This window comes from Xylocopa sonorina, chromosome 1, assembly GCF_050948175.1.
Source record: "Xylocopa sonorina isolate GNS202 chromosome 1, iyXylSono1_principal, whole genome shotgun sequence".
Lineage (NCBI taxonomy): Eukaryota > Metazoa > Arthropoda > Insecta > Hymenoptera > Apidae > Xylocopa > Xylocopa sonorina.
Genome location: NC_135193.1, coordinates 12,727,781 through 12,746,615, shown reverse-complemented (window position 1 = coordinate 12,746,615; position 18,835 = coordinate 12,727,781).

Genomic DNA, 18,835 nt, shown 5'->3' with positions numbered 1-18,835 from the left:
TATGGATAAGTGTTTCACGAATATTGGTCTAATGAAGAGTATTCATGGCGCACAACACACCCTATACGTATCCGCATGCTTCTATATGCAGAAGACCGCAAATATCATTGAGTGACCATAACAGCCAATACTGGGGGCTTGCTTGAATCGACGTGTTTCACATCTCACCGCAGGATTAAATCGATCGTGCAACCCGTGGATGGATGATTCGATAAAATCCCCTTCCTTCCGCAAGTACTCTATTCGATTCAAGTATATTTTGAAACGATCCAGGATTATTGCAGGATAATTGACCAGGAAAAGTTTGTCAGCAAATCGTAGGTTCACTTATAGAACAGCTAGCACAGTTATAATAAAAATCGGTCACCTTACCAATAATTGCACCCCGAAGACTTTGGAAATTCAGAATAAAGCGACGAATAGAAGACAATCAGAAGTTCGAATAGCAACCCTTCTAATACCTCACATTATTCACGATTCCACTGAAAAGCTTCCATCCCGGCAGGAAGCAACCAGCAAATCTAACCGTTCACCCCTTTCCCACTAATAGAGAGACGTCACACCGGTCGAACGTGAAAAGTTTTACCAAGAAGTTAGCGGTACGTCGAGCCGGCACTCCCACGGGGTTAATCCGTCGACCGCGAAGCCTCACCGCAAACACCATAAATCAAGGGGTGGCCGCGTTTCTATCAAAGTCGAGCGTAGCCCGCGTGTACTGTTGACGTAGCGCGTGCCCATCGACGGCAATAAATCTGGTTCGCGCGCGAATCCACGGCTTTCCACCGGTGGTGTTACCGTAGGGATCGAGCCACGGCTGGCGTTATAATCTGGGTAGCCAGGACGCCGCTTTGAACAATGACGACGTCACTAAATCCCTTAAGGATCCCATTATTCCCGCTGGACCGACGTTATAAATCGCAGCGTTTCGTTTGCCACCGACACCCCGGCAACTCTTTCGTTCCGCCCACTAAAAGTTCCCTTTCGTCGGACAGTGACGATTGTAAATATTGCAGGATTAAAAGGAGCGCAAGACGATTCCTTAACCCTTTCCACGGTTAGATTCACGGTAGCCAGGGACTGGTTAGAACTCGATTGTTTGCCAGACGCGCGACACTTTGTCTCGCTTGGTTACGGGGCATTGACCCCTGGGGAGAAGTAATTGAATGTACCGGGCCCTTTTATGGATGTTCGACAGCAATTGGCGAGCCCTATTGGTGGCGAAGCATCGAGGCGACTGTTATATTCGTATTGTAACGTGGAATGTTCCTTCGATATCAATACCCTGGATTCAGCGTAACGTCCAATATTTCCCGTCGATATCCCGTTATCAAACTCGACCAACAATCTTCCACTCCATTCCGGTGTTAATTAATCATTTTCTCGGTGTGTTGAAACCGGTTCGCGTTTAGCGATTTTCAAAGCGATCAGAGCGCGGTCTAACCGATCACGCTTTAACACGTTCGCTGGTCGAAGCTCGTCGATAAATTAACTTCCCATATCCGCGAGCATCGATGATCATGCGTGACGTCGAACAGCAACCGGTCACGGGGGATTAACTGGTGATTATAATAAACGCAGGGGAAAAAAGGATCGCGGAATGATCCACGTGACGGGTCCGAGCCACCGTACGCAGATTAATACGCGATGACGCCGCGCATATTCCGCTGTGCCGCGTGTAATAGCGCCGCTTCCGAGTGTCGCGGTGAAACGCTCGAAAAACACCGATATAATTATCATGCCTGGTCATCGTCGCAGTTTTAAAGTCCAACGGGTTTGCCGTGAAACGCCATTCACGATCGGACAATGTATCACAGCCGCTCGATCGCAGAACTCGGACCAAGATCGGGAACGATCGAGTTGGGCGTGGCAGCCATTTTAACCGGATGATCTAAAAATTTAATGGCTCGTGATTAAGCGCACAGGATGTTTGGATATAGACGCACCGACGTGAGAGAGAATTATCTGTCGGAGCTCACTGGGATTCGCGAGCGCGTTGGTAGCAGTTTTTGATACCTCGTCTCTGTTAAACAGCGTTCGACGTTTCACCGAGTGGACGTTCATTCTCGTCTCTCTATCTCTATTTCTATCTCTATCTCTTTCTCCTTTCCTGCTCCGATTCCAGGGGAATACCTCTCTTTCTCCTCTCTTTTATTTTTGATCGTGTTCACTAGTCGAAGCGAAAGGCGGGCGTTCATTGTTCGGAGGCGAGTGTGCTCGCTGCACCCGCCGGAAACAAATGACCGGGCGAATAAAGTCGGCGGCAAAAAGCACGGGGTTCCTTCGTTAAAACTAATATATGTCACCATTATTTTTAATAACGCAAAAAGGGCAAGAACCTCGTCCAGAGCCGCGTAACGGGGAACTTTCTGCGGGCCCGGGCCATTTCCCTCCACGGTTTCACCCTCGAAGCGGCTCGTTCTTTTTTGCTTTCCACCGACTTCTTCCACCTCTTCTTCTTCTTCTTCTTCTTCTCGCTTCTTGCCATCGTTGCGCGAACCGAGAGCAAGGCCGCGCACCTAACGAGCCTTGACAGACCCGTGGATCGAGGGGCCGCAGTTTCACTTATCACGCGCCTTTTATACATTGTTACCGTAATTAATGGGCCAACGATCACCGAATGCGAATTAAAATGTCCACGGTGTTAGAGGGACTTAATTGATACGTGTCACGGGGAATCGCGAGATCGAATCTCCTGCGCGAAGTGCTACGTTTTTTGCGTCGACGAGGAGCAGTTGGTCATGGAGTGGAGGTTTTTTTTTTTTAATTGGCTTGGGTAAGGAGGAGAGACATTTCAGCAGTTTGTTCACTGTGATTTTCATCCGCGCAGAATCGCCAAGTCACTCGTACTTACTGTACGTCACGATCATCCTTCTTCGTCTCTTACGAGCGTTACAGCGTCAGAGACAAGGTATCAATTATTACAAACTGACAGACGCGAACAGGATCTGCCTCGTCGCCATAAACAGCGACCACAACCAGTGGCCTAACAGTAAATTCAGAACCTTACACTTTCCAGCACCTAACCCTGACACCCCGTCACCTAATCACCCATCTGATCGTCCATCTGTTCGCCCCCTCATTGTTCTTACCACCGCTCGAACCGATTGCAGATAATAATCAAAGGGTGCGAAGTCATGCGATCTCTCGAGTTTCCTCGAACAAAGTTCCCGTCCCCATCCATATTCATGAGAGGAGCACAGGGTCGGTTTTATCTCTATTTAAAGCGAGCAGCCTCCAGCGCAACAAATCAATTTTCCCTCCCGCGGATAAACATATATACACGTATACATCCGGACGGTGTATCGAGTCGATCCTGTCACGTTGTCCCTTTTTGTCGACGGCCGTCCGGCTTCGTTCGCCGCGCGTCGAAGCAGGAAGGATCTCGCATGGGCGAAGCCCACGCTTACGTCCTCTTTGTCAGCGGCGACGTCGCAATTATTTCGCTGCCACCGTAGATGGTAACGCTGGCCTAGGAACGGGTCGCGCGCGTTCGAGTTAACAGACGCTCCGGGGAGACTGCCGGTCGCGTGTTTGCCTCGTACATCTTCCTTTCTTGCGACGCCGGGGCCGCGCCACGTTTCCAGAGCGGGACGTCTCGCCTCGAGTTTCCACGGAAGTTTCTGCGAGGTTTTTTTGCCCCGGGGAGAGAGCCAGAGAGTTAAATCGAGCCGGAGAGTCTTCCGCCTCTCCGGTGGAAATGAAATTATTGAGGCGAGCCGGCGGGATCGGGAAAATCAGAGGGAACGACCACCAGGGCGGTTTCTAGGTTGCGGAACGTTTTTAAGTGATTTACTTCGCTTGGTATAGGAGGGTGTATTCCGATATTTCTTTGCTGCGGTGGAATTCGTTAGTTTCTCTTGCGTTACAGTCTGCATTAACCGTCTGCGCTGCTTGCGCAGCGATTCAAAGAGAAAAGGGAACGTTACGCGGACTTTGAGTGTACCTCGAGACTCCGTACCACTTCCGTGAAATTGCTTTAACGACATCGCGGTCGCGAGATATCTCTGGTTCGAGGGTTGAAATATGAAAGGTAATATCACAATGCCCCCTTGATTCAACGGGAACGGTACTCTGGCGATGTCATAGCTAAATTTCGCGTCCATTCGCGACGGTATCGAGTTAAATCTTGTTTCGTCATTTTCCTTTTACCAGAACCGAACGGCCACAGCGGAGATCGTGACTGGAATAATTCAATCTAATGCCGATTGATGTTTCGAGGTAAAATAGAACAGAGGGAATCGAATATTTCACGTTTGGCGCGTAATAAATAAAGGGGTTTAAGCGTGGTTTATCGATCCGATAAATACACACGCAGGTCCTCGAGACGCACGATGGGAATGGGACGAGGTTCACGCGTGAACTTCGATCTGTGCCAGGTGCAGCGTTCCATCCACCGGTACTATGGGGGCGTTGGACATTCAACCGAGTTTTTGTAATGGCCCCCTCTTATGCGGGCGTATTCACGTCGAGTAATTCATACAAATTGATAAACTCTCGCGGCGCACACACGACCTACTGGCCGGGCTTTAATGCGAGATTTAGAAAATGCCGCCGTTCTGATCTCTTCATCGTCCAGTCTAATCCTTTGGAATCATCGACCGATCGTATCGCGCTGCTTCGAGACGATTTTCACAAAGCCCACGCCGAGAAGATTCGTTCCTTCTTTTCCCGTCCCTCTCGTGGCTTTTTTGTCATGAATATTCCGCGCTACACCGCGTGACACTGATTTTCTTCTTCGGTCGTCGTGAGACTTTTTCTATTCTCGAAGGAGAAACGCGTGGAAACGAATTTCTCGTATTCGCGATTCGAACCGTTGAAATTCCGGTTGATTTAAGGCGAAACTCGAAGGGAAGAAACGTTCGAGGAAACAATTTAAAAGTTGCGGAAAGGTCGCAGTGGACCAAGCAAACCGTGCCATCGGATTCTAACGATTCCTCGCCGACGTGGTCCGTGAAATTGCCAAACTCCGAGCCGGCGAGCCCGGATCGTTCGCCTCGGGGCTGGGCCTCCATCGATCCCATCGAAATGATACGATTTCCCGCAGCAAAAGAACGCCACGGCCGCATTATCCACGAAAATTGCATCGTCCTTCGCAGGCCTGCCAACGGCAGACGGGCAATTTCCAAGACGTTTCACTGACGGCTTCGGCCTTTGTCAGGCGTCCCGCGCGGCGTGCAATTTTCCCGGCAGATATGCAATCGGATTCCAAGCGTGAAACAAAATGGCACAGGCAGACGCCGCGTGGCGCGCGAACGAGAAAATAGACGGGCGAAAGCGGAGGAGGACGTTCAGAGGCTGGCAGTGTCCCTTCGGACGCTGCCGCGAACCAGTGTTCGCATAATTAACTCGGCGGAAGAACCATTGCGCGCCATATGCCGCCCGTGCCGTGGAAGGGTACACTGCGAGGCGGATAGAGCGGTGTACGTGCTCGTCTCCCGGCTTCGAGGTACATTAAACCCTTGCTTGCGCTATCACGCGGCAACAGCTGCTACGCGCAGCTTGCTATCATTGCATCTCGTTGATCCGTAACCCTGGCGCGAGCCTCCGCCGTGAAATTCTCCCTCGACGCTCGCTAGACCTCCGTCTCGCCAACGAACTACGGAAGCGGAGCGTTAGACGATGGAGAAAATGGCGCCAGCTTGTTTTTCGCGCGAGCACAGTTAGCGCGAGGAAATAATGCGAATAGAGAGAGAAGCGTGAAACGTGTATCATGGATATAAAACACCCCATCCTCTGGTAGTCCCCGTAAAGAAGAATCGAAACAAGACTGGAACGAATATTTCTACACACAAATACACCTGCTGATCTGTTACAGAACTCCAGCAAAGGGAACGATCGAGCATCCCGCACGCTATCCGGGCCAACGGTCTCGAACGAGCCACCTCGTCAATTAATTTTTCCATAAAGAACAGCCAACAACACCTCGAGCGTTCATCGGCTGCCATTACTCCTTTGGCGAACGACCGGTCTACCACCGCAGCCAGTCGTTTCAATCTCGGTCTAAGCAACAATAGCGGCGTCCACCTGTTCCTCGGGGCCCGCTAACGGCGTCAACGAGACGGCGTCGCGGAAGGAATCTTTGTGGGCAAACAAAAGCGCGCACGACCACTGTTTCTAGAGATTCATAGACACGCCGCGTTAAAGGCCCCAGGTGGGTGAGGGTGGGACGGGGCACCTAAATCACACCCAACGTCAGCGGCCGCAACAATGCCCGTCACGCGCATCCATCTTATTAACGGATGTTAATCATGTCTTCAGCAACGCGTCGTCCGTGGTATTACCTTCGCGACCACCTTGGTCGTGCATTGTTCGTGCGGGTTCAAACCGAACGGAGAGCGGCAACCCACCCCCTTTTTCGTTCCCCTTGTAATAAGATACTTCGCCATCTTCGTATGTAAATGCTGGCCATTCATTACGTTCCCGGCTGAATGATTGGGCCCATTGTGGGAATCCTTTCACGACAAAAGCCGTATCATCGCTTAGGTAGGCCGCGGACAACCGGCGCGGAATAATATTTGCGCGGCCTTACCGGAATCGTCCCCGATTCGACGAATGGGCCGGCGGTTGGTCCGCGATCTCGTTCACCTGAACAGAGGCTTCGCGAGGCGACATCCGGTGTTAGAATAGCGCTCGTTTCGTTTCGTGGAACTTCTTTTTATTTTCAATCTATTTTGAATCTCGTACAAGGGGTGGGTTCGGTGTTACAGAAAATGCGCTGGTACTTGAACCCTAACCTGGTGATTCGTATACATAATCTTGTTGAGTATTAAACACACGCGAGTGTTTGTTGGAGCGCGAACACGACAGATGGGAACCATTAAGCGTAAGAGGCTCGAAGGCGCCGATTAGCTACACCTCGTAAAAATGAATGCCAATTTCGCTAATCGATGATTCGATTAAACCTCGACGAAACGAGCGGCGATCGTGTCCTCGATAAGGCCGCGCATTTAAACTCGCGGTTGGTCCAGAATCAAACCGGCGGAAACTTGTCGGATTGGTTCGTTTCTTATTGATATCGTTACGCGATATTATTCAGGCAATGTAATTCGAGTAGACAAGATTGATACAGTCTGATCCCCTCGATGCTAACAATATTATGGATCGCGTGCGCGCCACTTAAGCGTGGACATCGATATAATAAGTTATTAAGAAATTCCTCGAAGGTTGCGCGCCAACCGCAATAAGGCTCACAAATTTTCACACCAAGTGGTCCTCCACTTCGCGGCCGAGTGGACCCTTGAAGAGCATCTGGCCGTTGTTTCTCGTCCATCAAACCAGCAAACGAGTTTAGACTCGCTTCGAGGAATTTGTTCGGGACACGCGAACGCGTTTTGTCTTCGGGGCGTCGTTCGCGCTCCTCGGATCTTTCGCTGGCCGACGCCCGCCGCGCATGTACACAGACGGGCATTATTCGTGCCCGCGCACCCACGTTCCCCCGTCCAAGGGAGATGCGAATGCTTCTAGAGACGTTTTATGTTTTATGCGAGTTGTGCAGCTGCCCGTTACCGACACCCCCGCAACTCAATATTCAAATTAGCGGACGGGACCTCGCCTCTCGCCCCTCCGCTCACCACCGCCTGGCCGCGTAATGAGAAAAAAGTGGTGGGCTACGCGAAATATTATCGTAATGACGCTCGACCGTAGGTGGAAAGGGTCCCAGGGAGAAATGTGACGCTTCCATGTGAAATTCGAAAGGGAGACGTATCAATTTCCACCTGGTTCCCTGATTTTTAATCCGCTGCACCGCATTTTCTCCCTTTTATCAACGCAACGACCGCGAGCAGATGGACCTATCCTCGAACAAAGATACGTACACTGGCGCGAGAAAATATCTCGAACCTTTTTTACCCAGCGCGAAAGCAGTTCTAAATCTGTCCCCGTGAAGCTCACCCACGTAATCGGCCATTCCCAAGTTGGTCCAACCATCCAGCTTAAAACTCGAATGTTTCCATACGTCCACAGCACGCGACGTCTAAGTGGGCCGATCAAAGCCGATCTGTCTCGCGTTCCTAAAAGACGAAAGAGTCGGCTGGCCGCGATGGCAGCTGGGACTTGGCGTCTAGTTAAGTCGGCCCGTTCGAACCACGGGCCAGAGGTTCACGGAGGCGTCAGACAGAAGGGTGAAACGGTGTTAGTTTCACCTGGGTGGTCCCGCGACTCCCGCAGGATTAATCGTCCCCGTCTCGAGGACGCGATATATAAATTGGGCTGGCCCGCGTCCTCCCTTCTTTTCCACGGGTCGCGGGGACCCGCTCGCAAGGATTACAAATGCCCCGGTCCTACGGTCCTTAACATCATTGTAGATGGATATCTCGAGCGTGCATCGGCGAACGATCGCTCCCGGTCTTCCGTCGACTTTGATCGAGCTACTCGAGGACGAGGAAGAGGGGTCCCACCCCTCCGTGGAGGACGCTTCTGGTTACGTTCACGCGGAACGGTTTTTATGCACGGAATCCTCCGCCGCATTCCTCGACAGAAATTCCTCACGGATTTTGAAGGCCCGCCGCGGTGAATTTATGTTCCAATTTACTAAATATATCCAGAATGGCCGCGATGGTATCGAATGTCTTCCTGTTTCGAGCGCGGCAAAAGCTTCTGGGGGGCTGGGAAAACGAGGCGCGTCACGCTCGTGAAAGGGTGCCTTGAGGTGGTCCCGTACCGCGTGCTCGACGCTCGAACAGAGTTGACGTTTGATTCTACTTCTGTGAACCTCCGTTCATTTTGGTTATCGATCGTTCGTCCTTATTGATGAGCTTCTCGTTGAGTAACAATGAGAATTAGAAAATGTTCGCTTCTCGTCTAAGAGTGGGTACAAAGTAAATTTTTTCCTCGACTATCGGGCCACAAGGGATTATTAATGATTTAATCTGATGAAGTAGTTATTCAAAGTTCGCGCATCATCCCGGATCAAATAAAATTTCGCGAGTACCCGTAACCTCAACAGGTACCCCGCGTTCCCCATTAATTACAGTTTTTTCGCTCTCTGGACCGCGAGCAGAATTTTAATCAAGCCACCATATTTCAAGCGCGGCGCGCATTTAATTTAATACCGGGCCCGTGCAATTTCGTGCGCATTAGACGCTAAAGACCCGCATCACTCTCGATTTTATCAGCTACCGCCGTCAAAAGATCGCTTCTGGTCTTCCACCGACTTCCATCCATCCAGCCGGGGCTACCGTTTCCATGCGCATCGGCTCATTAAAATAGCGGAATCCGGCCAAAATGCAGGCAAAAACCGGCGAGGAAAAAAAGCCGATATTTTAGCTAATTGCGTTCTTCAGAACTTTTATCGCGCTCTTTATCAAAGCATTCGCGTCTGGTCCGTGAAAGGCAAATATTAATTCCAACGGTAACGGTAGCAAGCTTTGATCATGTTTTCTTCGGACCCTTTTATCGAAATCTTCGATCATTCGCGAATATTGGCATTTTAATGTTATTCCATCAAGCCGTGTAGCATATTTCTTTAAATTCTAAAAGAATTCGTGGCTGGTATAACGATAGCGGACTGATTGCTACGACTTCTTGCAGCACCCTCGATATCGAAATCCTGGATCACTTGCGAATCCTGGCGTTCCGATACATTCTTCCCTCTTTTTACGAAGAAACATGGTGTATATTTCTTTGTCCGTTTGTTATCGAATAACGTCGATCGTAACTCTAATGGTCGGTCACGGACGATCGAGAGCTGATCCAGCATTCCTGGCGCGTCAGGACGTCAATCCTGCGGGAACCAAGCGCACGGAATACCGTCGTACGTTTTTGTCCCCACGAAAATTACCATCTAGTCACCATTCGCGGTGCAGCACCATCAATAACGTATCCCAGGGGTCAAGCTTGTGCATGGGGACTCTCTTCGCGTGCATATCCATCCCGTCGCAGTTCCTCTTTCGTGGCTCCCCCTGTCTCTTTGTACATCCGTCTTTTCTTGCTTCGAGTGTTCCTGGGTCCCTCGACTACATTCGCGTGTACTCACGCGGACAAAGTAGTTAACCCTAGTCCAAAAAATTGTTTCTGATAATTTTTTCAATTCCAACTGAATTACATCCCCTTTTCGAAAGAGTAACAGGCATTCGATTCAACGTTGATTTTTATTTAATTCCACGATTTAACGGAGCTAAGTTGGCGTGTGAACAGACCTTTACTCAAGGAACCAAAGAACACGTCCTCTTAAGCTGACTTCAAAGGAGAAAAGAAGGGACCATTACGCGAATCCATCGTTTCCATCCGTCAAACGAGACGGTGCGTCCTGAACCCCCCCCGTCGGTTGCACCCAATAATCGGAATCGCCTCGACGGAGCCGATCCACGCGGTGCTAGGTGGTTCACGTATCACCGCGCGGTGTGTCGATGTCTATTCGAGTCGCACGCAATCCTTTCGAACCATAAAGTTGCACGGGGCCGGCGCGGAGGTACGACACGCCGCGGGACAGCGCCAAGAAGTGTACAATGCTGTGTACCCCGTGTCCGTGGAACACGACATGCCCATGCGGTGTCCAACAAATGACGGGACCGTCGTGTGTGGTCCCACCTGCGTGGGCGTCGCTCGTTCTCTCTCTCTCGTCCCGTTTCTACCGGCGCGTTCCAACCCCGTCCCTCTCGTGGCCCTCCGCTCGCCCCTGCGCCCTCCTGGTCCCGTGTCACCGTGCCAGAGCCTATCCGCGTCGTTCCAGTGTGTCTTGACACGGGCATGGATCTCACGGGGATCTTCTCGCCTCCTGACATCCGTCTTGCTGCGAAAATAGGAGAGACGCGCGTGAAACGGGCGACGGGGGGGAGCTGAAGAAGGGAGCAGCGGTCGCGCGCGCGACCGGACGAGCGCGTGGGCTGGCCAGAGATACGGCTGCGAGGATCACGCGCGCGACCTCCTTGATCTTTCTATTACAGGGGACCTCCGCAGACTGTGTTCCTACGGTCCACCGACCGGACCACGGGGCTGGTTCTGACGTATACCTGTGCTTTGTGAACAAGGTTTTAAGCTGGGAACGGCGCTGTATCGCGCGGTATGATTTTCTCGACAGACACCTAGTCACTGTCCTTCCAGCTGATGAGAGGGTTTGCGGTTTTAATTAGCACTCTTAGGTTATGAAATTCGAGCGATCGTATTTTTACCCTTGTTCGCTTATTCTGCGCACATACGCGCCATCAATAAAATTTTCAATTAAAATCGCGCTCAGCAGTCGAGGGTCGAGGGTCAAGGCGCCACGTTGCCAGCAACCAGCCTCGTTTAAACCGAAATTCTAATGCAGGACGCGTTTCGGTGTTTCATAGCCGCGCCAGGTCGACGGTTGAACGATAGTGCACCCTCGAGAGCCCTGTATTGGCTCCTGACATCTGCGTACGCACGAAAATAGGAGGGCGAACGGTGGGGAATGCCACCATTCCGTCGTGGGCGTTTGAATAATCCGCTCGTAAAGTTCGCGGGTGTAGAAAAGGATTGGGCTCGCCGGCGTTCTCTCCTCTGATCGTTCCATTATACGACGCCGGGATATCGTGGAACGGTAGACGCGATTCGCATTAATAGAAGGATCGTTTCTCTTCCGCGTCGTCGTCCCGCAGAAAATGAGTCCGGGTTGGTCGGCGAGATAAATGGCGGCCAGACGGATCGATCCAGTTTCGCAAGGTTCGCGTGAAAACACGCGGAAGGTGAGAAAAAGGGAACGGAGCACGGTGGCCACGTGGGTGGACGAGGGTGGCAGTAAAGCCCGCGAGCTGGGAAAGATCGTTTCGCTGGGTGCTCTTCGCGCGATGGCGGACGTGGAGTAATAATGGCAATAATTCACGATGGGAATAGGCGTCCGCGTCCGTTTTCTGGATCATTTCGCGGTTAACCGAAGAGCGGCTTGTTCTTGGTTACGCGTTGGTAGTTGAATTTCATCTCGCGCGAGGAAGATTTTTGCGGGGGTGCGTTTAGTGATGTAAGAAGATGGCTCGCGTCGGGACCGTCGAGAGGTGCCAGGAAGATTCAGACGTGAAGATGAAGTGGAAGATAGTAGACGATGAAGAGAGGAGAGAAATGTAAATTCCGCAACAGTGAGACATTGGAATTCTCATTTAAAGGTTCCGATAAATTCGTGGCGCAGCTAAATCCGAAACAATCGTGGCAGATAACGGAGATAACGGAGATCGACGGAGACAGGGACGTAAACGAGACGCGTGACGAATTTTGTTTCCACTCGGGGTGGTTAAACGCATTAAAAAAGCCAATTCGTCACCTAACCAATCGGTCGTTGGATCGCGCCAGCTGCGCGCCAGGTAAGACTGGTCGGAGTCGATAACTCTTGGAGAGCGTGAAGACGATCCCGTCGTAACGGAGGAGCCCTCGGAAGAGGATGTTACGAGATAAGAATTGGAGAAAGAGTGTCGGGGTCCCGGTTTCGAACGGGACGCGCAGGTAGTAAACTGCGTCCCGTCCGTGGAGCCACGGGACGGGGAAGAGTATGTTTTGAATTTAGACAAGTAGATGTGCAGGAAGATACACTGTCTCCGTAGGCGCCCCTTTTCGTACGTTAGGTGTTGCTTTAGGCAAGGGTTTTTCGAGAAATAGATAAATATCCCTTTGCTCGCTGGAAACAGGAAGTACCTCTACGTGGGTGGAATCCCATTCGTTTCCACGGCGCCAATATGTTGACCATCGTTTACGTATTTCGCACGAGGACGAGGTTTCTCTTCCGAAGGGGGTGGTTTCTGGGTACGATTAATTTTAAGATGGAAAATCAATATATCGGAATTGCCCATTCGTCTTTATCATTATACTTTCAAGATTGATTTGGGATCGAACGAACTGATACGTGATCACGGGATGAACGTATGAATTGAGTTTTATTAGAAGCTTTCTTGAATCCAACACATTTCAAGAGACATAATTCCTAAATTTCAAACCAAACTCAAAAATCACTTAAGCTACTAATTCCATCTTAGAAGAACATCTTCCTGCAGTGATCGAACACTTAATAACCGCTTTTTACGGAAACACGTGCCGCCGACCTCTCGAACGAAACGTGTTAAAGGAAATACCGAGCTACTCAGGAACAATAAAGTGCTAGAAGTGGACAATCTGCAGACACCCTGCCGACAGAAAAGGAAGCGGTGGTGTCTAGGTATAGGCAGAAGCAGCTCGCGAAATATCTCAAGTGGAGTCACGTGTGGAGAGCATCTTTCAGCTTCGTTACCGGCAGGCAATCAAAGATTTCCGGATACTTGAATGCCGGCAGCCACTTTGAGGAGCGCCATTATCGACTTTTGACGCACTCTCCACGGAGGCCCGTTTCCGATCTGTCACCAGGGTGGCGAGGTTACGCTTCCGAAACCTTCGACAGGATGCACCCTCACGCCTGGTGAGACGGTTTCTACGGGTGTCAAGTGTCTGGTCGAAAATCGCTAACAGAGCCACTTCCTTTCTCGACGGTTTCACTTTGAGACAAGGTGTTGCCGTGGACAATGAGACTTTTACGACGAAGAATGGAATGACCCGTTTTTTAAGTGCTACAAACCAAATTTTAAGACCAATAGGTCAACGCTGGAATTTTACACGCATACCGAAGTATACTAACGATCGCGTAAGTTGCGATCGTGTACCGTTCGTCTGTGGAATTGAACTGAAATCCGCACGAATACGTGAAGTTTAAACGCGGAATGAACGTGGAATGCAAGAATTTTAGCCTGAAACCAAGCACGCTTGCTATATTCCTCGATGCATTACGAATGCTATCAGGTGAAGAATCTCGTGGTGCCTACGGTTAAAGAAGAAATTACAAAGCGCAGTATGTAGTATCATACTCGCATCGCGAGGCTGCGTACGATACCCAAGATACGTGCAAGAAATTTCCAGCGTATTAGCAAAATATTATAATTATTCGATTACTTCGCATTATAAGTCATAAACGAGGACAAAATTCGCATCGTTCTCGGTGTCTAATTTATTTCACCGATACCGCGGAAGGGTAGTTAGATGATCATCTTCGAACGATTTATAACCAACGATAAATTGCTTGGACCGAGAAAAAAGACCGTCGCCCATAACCGAGCAAGTATTAATTATTAACGACCACGTTAATGCCCAAGCTGGCGCAGGTTGTATACCGCCCTTTAGCATCAGCCTTTTACCGTGATCCGCAGCGCGCGTCGGGATTCCCTTTCAAGACCCGTTTACGATCGATTAAAGACAATCTAAAGGGCAGATTCATCGTTGACGTGAATGGACTCGTTGCTTCTTAGCCGCGAATACATATATGTACAGTGAGAAGAAAAAATATTTGCAAACCACTGATACTCTTCCACGAGAAATTTTTAATTAAGCTCCCATCAAGTCGGCAAGAGCACGAAGTTCGAAAGAAAACTTGTACCGCCCATCAGGTTAACACATCTCGGTGTGAATACTTGGTCCATCCATGTAAGAACAAGTCTAGTAGTGTCTATGTAGATACGATACTTTTTGTGTCCAGTGTACATGTATCGTCCGCGCGAGCTTAACCCGCCGTCAAGTGCATCGAACGCGGCTCATTTCAATATTTTATTGTTACCGCTTCTCAATAGCAATGCCGCCGATAGGTTGTACGATGATTTTACGACCAGTCAGTACGACGACATAAAATCGAGCCCAGCAGCCTCTTTGACTAGGAAGACGCAACTGTTTCCCTCCCTTGGTTCGTAGTCGTAAAATAACCAGGTCCAGCTGATCGTTGCTGCGATATCGAGATGCATTTGCATCCGATAAGAACGATCGATGAACAGTTAGCTGTTCGATGAACCTGACTCGCACTCGCCAGATAATGAGCTGATTAACGAAACTTTAAGGAGGCCATCAAGCGATGAACGATTATTATATTGTGTAGAGTATCGAAATAATATATTTGGAACGATCGCTTCTGCGAGCAATCTACATAGACGGATCTTTCTGCAGCTCGCGGTGAATGCAATTTACGCATGCATCGTAATATCTGATAGACGTGGAGAGAAAGAGATTTTCCGCTTATTGCGCGATCGAACGGCCGCGATCAATCTTCCAGGCGAGGAAAAGGCGCGATGGAACGGCTATAAATTAAACGTGGCCTCTCGATCAATTATTTGATATCGGAATGGTTTGGCAGGCTGTTTCGGCCGAGATCAGAAGGCCCGCCAGAAAACGAAATGGCCACGATCCGCGAGAATAACAGTAGTTTTGCTCGGGAATGCTTTATCAGAATCTTGGCCAGCGTGATTGCAGCGAGGTTGAAACGATCGAGAGCTTCATCAGTCATTGACGTCCCGCGCTGTCTACTCTTAGCATTTTTTCCCTGTTCTGCACTGAATAATGGAATACTTCTTGGTACACGAACTGTAGCTAGTTGGATTCTAGGTATAAATTAAGGAAATTTTGTTTTTTCCGCATTCTTTTAGAACTTCCGACACGTGCTTCTCGAAGAAACCGCAGAGTTCGCTATTTAGTGGTTTGACGAATGAAAGCGATCGAGTGTTTCCAGGAAAAGCATTTAAAAGAAGTTTCTTAATTTTAATTAAGTCGATGTACAATTTGAACAGATTATATCTTCTAATTTTTTCTAGACTTTGTTAGTTTATTTATTGATAATATAAAAAATGTCTGATCCGCGCGTACAAAGCGCTCGCGACTCGATAAAAATCGTCGGCTACGTCGAAGCCTCGAGTCATCAAGCATTACTCTAACGCGCGCACACTTCGTATCATCCAATCACTCCCTTATACCAGACAGAATCTTCCGTGAATATCGACAACACGCGCGTTAAAATCTCCACAAGTCATACCCGCGAGCTCGAACAAACCGAGCCGAGCGAGCCGATCCGTGATAAATAACTCTCGAATCATGAAGCTCCCTGTCCCCGTGCACGTGATCCATCACCGGCGCCGCGCTTTAATCGATCGTAAAGTGTCTTCGATGGAATCCAGCGTGCGTACGAGCTGGAAGAAGAGATTAGGACGATGCCGAGTATCTGCATTCCGCGGTTCATGCAACGTCATTCGAGTATTAACCGGCACCCCCCCTCGCTTCTTCTTCATCCCTGCGCGATAGTAACGGGTTGGATCTCGAGTTTCAGTTTATCTGGCCGGCCATGAAAGCCAAGCACCTGTCGCGGGTTCGTTATGCCGAGTTGTTGTCCATTGGCCTTTAATGAGACACCGATAAAGGGGTAACTCTACCCGCGACAGCGGTAGACGTGAAAAATTCCATCGACGAAGGGCGCGCGTCGAGCGAAAATCTCGACTCCTCGCGAAACCAGTACTTCCGCTGTATACTTGTAATCGATAACGCGATTGGTGAACGTCAGACACCGACGCGGACGTTCAAATCGTTGACCGTCGAAATTCAATGGGCAAATCTTGACCTCATCGCGTTTAATGTTTAATTCATCGGTTTGGAAAGAAATGATCGTTCGAGGCGGCGAGGCGGAGAGAAGAACAATATGCTCCTCGACGCGTAGCTTGACTTTGAAAAGAGCCACGATACGTATCTCGAACGGCTCGTTTTCCATTTCCAGAACTAAATAGAAACGTCCATTGTTCGTCGATCGCTATTTTCATTTAAAACGCATCCCTTTCAGCGGGGTCCCCGCGACACGCCACACCCGTCCCCCTTAACCGTGATTAATGCTACTACATATTTTCTGGTTCGTCCGCCGCCCGTGCCACGGGCAACAAACTGTCACTCTACCCCGTTCTAAATCCAGGACGGAACGAAATCTCGAAAAAGGATTCTCGAGACGGACGTGACCAGTCTCCCCGATACCAGAACCAGCCACGGCGCATTTTAAATTTGACCGCCTCGCGTTCGTGAGGCGCATAAGTTCATCTCCGCCGTCATTCTCGGATCTGTTACACCGTGGTTAATCTCGGTGATCCAATCCCCTTCTCTCGAAACCTCGCGGAAAAAATGACAAACGTAAACCCTTTGCGCTGCGCAAGTATGCGACGTTTTTTGGCCCTCGCACAAATTTCGAGGATGTTTTGAAATTTCGAAATGTATGGTTCGTCGATGATGGCGATCTTCGATACGAAATAATAACGAGACCGGTATCGTTGACCCGCCATCCGCAACCGAATCAGCTTACCGTCGTTCATTAGAACGAAAACGGAAATCCGCGCGGACTCCCTTACCTCCCAGGCGTTCCAGCGCTTTATCTGCACTCCTCGGCAACAAGGATCACCATTTACAGGTACCAGTTTTTCCCCGGAGTAACATTTCTGACACACCTCCGCACCACCGCCGATCGTCCGCATCATCTGATATCCATTACACGAGCCCGGAACGAGCTCGGTATTCGTCTCCGGGCGTAAAGGATACGCGAGAGGATCCTCCGCCTCCTCCGCCGCCACCCTCAGCCATCCTCACGGTTGTATCGTCCTGTTTTCGTGGTATAACCGTCGCCAACGCCTCGGTCCTATTATCTGTCTCGTCCAGGACAGTGTTAGGTTACAGGCATTACCAAGGGGTCCACGGGAGATAAACGGCACTCAGGGACAAATGCTTGCCCAGAAGACGAGCGATAAAGTGTATCTTTCCCCGGGCGGAGTCGCCGCGCTGGCCAGGCCTTCTCTTCGCCTCGTGCCTTTCGAATTTCGTCCGTGGATTCTACCCGTGACAACGTCTCCACCTGCCTCCATTCTCTCGTGTACGCTCGAAATGGTACTAAGTGCCCGATGATTACCGCGCGCTTTTATTCCACGTTCCCTCGCCAGGGTTATATCAGCTTCCACGTGGGTCCCCGCGCTCGAGCACGCTTCGCCACCCAAAAAACGACTCCAACTGGATTCCACTCCGCGTGTTGCACTCCGTGTGCCCGATAATCCTATCGCCCGTGCACCGTAATTGTACCCGATCGCACGAGCACGCGAGCACGCGCGGCGTTTCACAAATTGATCGAGACAACGGAACGCGAACGGACGCTTCGGCCCGCCCGATTAAGAGAGATCTTTAGTTTTAATTGGACCGACGTGGTTCGAATGATTGGGCGGTTCGCGGTGATGGACGGCGTCGCTGGCAGTCGTTCGCGTGGTTCCCGCGAAATTCCCGAAGAATTAGGAAGCGGTAACGCGATGCGGCCACGGGCAACTCGAGCCGAAATTTTTGGAGCACTCGTGGTCGTTTTTGGGCCGCAGGTATCTTGATTTGTCGCGTGTCCTGGCGGAATAAATTACGAGGCCGTCCGAAGGAGTCGCGAAATTCTATATCCTTATAATTATCCTCGAATATCTTTCTGAATTTTTCTGTAATACACTACTCGCTATACGATACTTCCATCGATACGTCGATTGTTCTTTGTCCACTTTCGAAGCTCGCGTTCGGATCGAACCAAGAGAGAGAGAGAGAGAGAGAGAGAGAAAATCATGGGAGCACAGGAAGAGGGAGGAAAAGGAAAAGGGGTCACGGTAACTCTTCCGTCGCCAGGGGAGCGGGTCGCCGCGTATATTTTCCCTTTTGGCGACAGCGAAAAGAAATGCAGATGTTGCGGTCTCTCTCGTTAAGACAAAAGGGACTCACCGCGGTGTCTTCTTTTCCGGAGCGGCGGACACGTAGGCATACGTCTTACGCGCGGTTGTATGCAACACGTGTTGCCCATTGGACGTCCATCTGTCGTTGACAATAGCCTTTTTGCTGACAGTCTGAAAGGCGAACCGGCGCGGCGTGCCTTATATGGCCGCTCCACGGTAAGTTCGTACAATAAACGAAAGCCGCGCGCATGCAAATGAAGACCCGTGGCCAATCAGCAAGGTGAGGGCCGTTCGCGGCAATTCCACGCGATAAGCGGACGTTCTCTTGCCTCGTCGCGGGAATCTATGCTTAACAGGGGTATTTTCGCGTGGACGAAGACGCGGTTCCGATGGGA